The following is a 6000-nucleotide window of genomic DNA, read 5'->3' on the forward strand; positions in this document are numbered from 1 at the left end:
AGGTGAAGACAAGACAAATGTGAGTGGCCTTGTAAATAAAATTTTAATAGAAACCATATAAAACATTATAACCCCTTGCTACAACACCTGAATAAATTCCAGAAAATATCATAAATATACCACAAGACAGCATCTCGTCAGCAATATCAAATAATCATGTAATTAATAACTCATACTAGCATGCAAGTCGGAGTCACCTATGGTGACTGGTACGACTTACCCATATCTCATCACATATACTAGTTCATCACATATTTCATCACATATGCTAGCTTATCGCATATTCATCACATATGCTAGCTCGTTATATATTCATCACATATGCTAGCTTATCACATATTCATCACATATGCTAGCTCGTCATATATTCATCACATATGCTAGCTTATCACATATTCATCAAGCTTATCAGTCGGAGTCACCTTTAGTGACCTGTACGACTTATCTGTATCTCCTCATATATCTCATTAATCATTGCTAGCATATAAGTCGGAGTCACTTATAGGGACTTGTATGACTTTATTTATACCTCCTCATATATCTCATCAATATACTAGCTGGAGTCACCTTACGTGACCTGTATGGCTGAATCAATATCTCATCATCCATATCTCATCACATATCTCATTAATATACTAACCGGAGTCACCTTACGTGACTTGTATGGCTGAGTCAATATCTCATCAACATGCTAGCCAATCAATATCTCATAATCCATATCTCATCACATATCTCATCAATATACTCACTACCATCACTATCATCAACAAGTACTCACCTGAAACTTACCTAGGCGTCCGTAGCATCATTTAGTACTTCGAAGCATTCACGATAATTAGGTTCAGGTAATACACATATAAATATGTCATGATGCAATCTAAAACTCAACTATAACATAGTATTTTCATATATATATATATATATATAACATATATAACATGGCATGAAATGCATAATCCGTAACGCCCTACTCCCGAACTACTTATTTTCGGAGATAATTATCAATGATAAGCCAAACTAGATACTAGTTTAATTAACTATCATTACTTACGTTTCCTTACTTCAAATTCCTGATCCTTCATACATTGATTTATGACCAATATTTAACCACCAAATCATAAGGTTAAATTTTATATTTTCCACCAATGTCCCTCACATTACTCAATTCCCTAAACAAGGCTATTGTCACAGTTATTTAGTCTCATTTATTGTTTGGCTGCATCTAACGTCTCGTTAGACTGCCTACGTACCCTAAATAGGGATCAAGCCATTCGTAGTTCACAATAATTAATTGTAGGTAACATACATAATTCCCTTTAGAAGCGTTTGTGGAACTATCAATTATATACCTATGATAAAAGGAAAAGATCCACTCACCTGGAGTCCACACTATGATTCTCTAGCACGCACATCGAGGCATCCCGAATGATTGGCGCCTAGAACAATTATTGAATCACATCTCAGCATTCTTTATCAATAGAATACGTAATTCACATAAAACACATCATCAAGGACATTCTAAAATAGTTTGAGACCCATTGACCATAAGTCAACCGTCGATCAAAGATCGACGGTTGGGTGTACAACCCTGTAAACTCGATCCGGAAGATATGCATATCAGATTTCCAATCTGCAACTTCCAAAGATCCACATTATGCTTCTAGAATACTAAAATTTCATTACGATCCAACGGTCGGATCTCCGCTAATTGCCCAAAACCAAGTGGCGGTTAACATTTATTTTATAAACTTACAAATCCAATTTGGAAAGATCTATACGTTGGATTCCCGATCCGTAAGTTTCTATGGTCCTCAAATATTACGTATTATAATGTATTAAAGTTTGGTGATGATCCAACGGACAAATTGTTGATTAATATTCTAATCAAGTGGCGGACCATAATGGAACTTTGCTGGATTCTGCAGATTTTGCAGATTTCCTGAGCAATCTTTGGAACTCCATATCTCACTTGTTTCTCAACCAAATTCAACTCATACTATACCAAATCAAAGCTAGAGAAATTTAGAACAATATTATACCAGCTTGGAGTCCAAATGGTGGCCAGAGGTGGCCAGAAAATGGTCTGAAACACTGCTGTTAGCGGGAAAACTAGTAACTCACCGGAATTTCTGGGCAACCTTTCAACGTCCATAACTTTGTCAATACTGAACGAAAATAAGTGATTCAAAAATGAAAATCATATTTCTCAACGAGATGAAGAGATTGGTACCTTACACAATGGCTATCTCGTATGATTTGGTCAGAAAAAGCCTCAAAAGTGGCGGAGGTCGCTGGAAACTGGGTAAATTTTAAATCGTTATAACTTTCTCATTTCTCCATCAAATCACACAATCCAAACCTGAAAATTCATCTAAAAAACATGAGGAATTGATTTATACCTGTGGCCAAGTCCAATCTAGCCAAGAAACACCTTAATTTCATGAAAATCTGCCGAAAACCCTATAAAGGGTGTGCTTCGATTCTTCCTCCTCGACATTCCGCCACCCCTAAAACCTATTGGGCTTTGTTCAGGAGTTCAAGGGAAGTCTATTGGTAGTGATGATTGAATGAAATTGTTTCAGGTTTGGTGGATCTCGAGCAACCTTTCTCGCAGCAACCATGGTGGTTTTTCCACCAAACCTCAACCAAATTCCTTCTAATTTTGGGTGGAAATGGAAGAGGGAAGGTTATGAAAGATGTTACAGGTAATGGATGGGTGAATTTTGCTTGAAAATATGGTGGAAGTGCCAGAATTTCACACCGGTTCAAAACCGGGTCTTGTCGCGGGTGTCCTCCACAGGAAGAGAATGCTGGGAGCTTCTCTTTTATTGATCAAATGCCTAATTGGCCCACCAACACCAAAAAATTGGATTGGTTTCCATTCCCACGTGGTGGGAGCTCTAATTAATTTAAAATTCTGTAGTTTAGTAAAACGGCTTCAAATGCCCGTAATTATATCGTTACAATCCGGACCCGCAACCGGCTTTCGCCTATGCATTCGTACCAACAAGCACTACACCAATACGCTAAAAGAATAAGTCATACGTTCCTCTAGACGATGGTTAATGGAAGTCAAAGTCCTCGCCTCCAGGGTATTTTCGTCAATCCACACTTTTAAAATTTATAAAATTGTAAAATTTGGGATGGGTTGTCACTGAACTCACCTATAGGTATATATGTTCTGGCCTTAAATCAGCAGTGACATGTTATGGATACGTCCCTGATTCTACTGTCGTCCACCACGACCTCTGTTAGCATGAACACCACATCCCTGTCTTGGCTGACTAGACTGCATTGAAGATCCTGCACTGTTAGCAGAAATATCGACCTGCTGAGGCTGTCCCCATTGATACCACTATGATCCACTGGTTTAATATGGCTGATATGACATAGAACCTCCCTAATACTGAGGGTCCTGAGAGTACTAATACTGCCCTAAAGTATAAGGAGCGGCGTCACCCTGATAATGATAGGCACCTCCTCGTCCAGTCTAGGTATAACCATTAGATCCTAAAGCTTGCTAGGTCGACACAGGTGGTTGAAAGGAAGGCTGCTGGGGTCTTTGCTGATCTTGAAGGCATTGAGCAGCCCTATGACCCATCTGTCACAAGTATAACATCCACCGCTGCCTCTCTTACTCTCCTCAAAATGCCTATTATTACACCTACGGCATAAAGGAGCACTTGAACCCCCAAAGTTTCTGTCTTCGAAATCTAGGGCCTCCAATAAATCTACCACCTCTCATCTGCAAATTAGAACTCAAACCTCCATTAGAAGAGCTGGAACTGCCACCACTTCTCTTAAAATTTTGGGTCTTACGAGGTCCTTTAGAGGCTTGCCTTTTTCCTTCATCATCTCGCCTCTGGTTCCCATTCTTTTCTTCCTCATCCTCACTTTCACTGGGCATGTTCTTTGAGTCCTCAATCCGCAGTAAAACCTCATAAAACTCCTGGAAGTGACACAGGGAGTCGATGTCGTTATAGAACTCCATTTCTTCTTAGTACCCAACCTGCAGCGATAGAGCATCTCAACCGGATTAGCAGCAACCTCTGGATCATATCGCGATAAATCAATGAACTTCGTATAATACTCATTTGCTGACATCTTTCCTTGCTTCAAATGGGTAAACTCTTGTTTCATATGATCAATGTACTGAGGAGGAATGAACCTTTTCTGAAACAACTCTTTAAATACTCCCCAGTCCGCAATCTCCGCTGAGGTTAACTGGTAAGACTCCTGTCTCCACCAAGATGCAGGCTGCTCTCCCAAAAACCAGGTAGTCGTCTCGACCCACCTATTAGGAGGCAGATTCCCCTGACTCTGCATCACAAGGAAAATCTTCTCGATATGATTAAGCCATTTTTCAGCCCCCATATGTCCTTCATTTCCTATGAAGTGATTCAGCTTCAGATTATACACAGTTTCAAGAGGTGTCCTCTAAGGAGGATGAAACGCAAACTGAATGGCAGTAATTATAGCTTCCCCTAATTGAGCAATATCGGGGAAACTAGGCTCATCTGAGTGACGGGGCTCTCTACGAGGCAGCATAGTTCTGATAGAAGACATCACAAGGATTAGAATATTCATGAATTATACAGGACTGCTAAACCTAGGCTCTGATACCAAACTGACAAACCCCGACCAAGATCAAGGCATGTTGGCCGTCACGTGAGGGTGACATAGCCATGTGCACAATGCGGTAGCAATACGGATAAGAAATATATGAATAATTAAAAATCGAAACTACTAGAGTGCACTAGAAAACAGGAAGTGTTAGGAGTAAGATACAAAAAGTAAATACTCCTAATCAGAGCATAACAAGTCTAGGTGCAGTCCAGTAGGACAAGTACTAGTTATACAGTATCATAAGATGTCCTACAATTATTTTATTATGTCAGAACCGCCGAAGACCTTAAGGCCATAAACAACAAGCTTACTTAAAACCTGGAAGGGCGCAAAACAGAAAACGTGAGTGGGCAAAAACAAATGTTTTACAAAACCAATTCATTTATCAACATTTCTAACCCCTCGCTGTAAAATATGTATAATTTTTCCCAGAATCAAAATATAAGCGTATACATAAATATATATGTAAATATATCAATTCAAATCATGCTTCACATAATCATAATCATATTCATATGTATGCCATGCCAAGATATAACAGAGTAAGTAAGTCAGGTGAGAATAACTTGATAGAAATAACATATTAGCCGGAACCCCTGTGGTAGTCTGTACGGCTAAATTCATAGCTCAAAAGTCAATCTAGCCGAAGTTACTACGATGACCTATATGACACTATACTACACAAGAGTCGGAACCAAATGAAAAGGTATGTACGACAATACTGGGTGTAAAATAATTATGCTCAATACTACTCTCACATAATAGTTGGGCGATAAATCGCTAGTCACCTACAAGTAAGAACCATAGTAAAGGTCTGTACGACAATACTGTGAACCTAAATTGGATCCAATATGAGCATATGGTGCGGGAGGAGACATTATAAACAGGCTTGTGCCAAATCTCTGGTTAAATCACAATCACCCTAGGTGCAGTTTTATGAGCTCAACGTTATTCAATTACATATCACATCATCGATAATTCACATAACCAAACATAACTCACCTGAGTTTACCTAAGCGTCCACAGCACCACAATTATATATATAATGCATCATATACCAATTCATATACGAATTATAAATTTATATGCATGCCATTCAAGGCATAATCTCATTTAAACATATTTTCTGGGAAAATATCAAGTATATAAATATATACTAAAAACCAAAAGGCCATTCACTGGTATGTCGAAGGGTCGTAGCTGTGGAGCCAAAAATATTCACTAGGTGACACGTGGATTTTTGGACAAAATAGGACAAAAATACCCTCGAGGCATCCCGGGTCTCCTACACGCGAGCAGTGGAGAATCATCCATCAACCAAGTCAGGAGTACCCAAAATGGGTAACAATTCAAAACCTATTTCATATATGTTTT

The sequence above is a fragment of the Malus sylvestris genome, chromosome 9 (genome assembly GCF_916048215.2).
Source record: "Malus sylvestris chromosome 9, drMalSylv7.2, whole genome shotgun sequence".
In the NCBI taxonomy this organism is placed as follows: domain Eukaryota; kingdom Viridiplantae; phylum Streptophyta; class Magnoliopsida; order Rosales; family Rosaceae; genus Malus; species Malus sylvestris.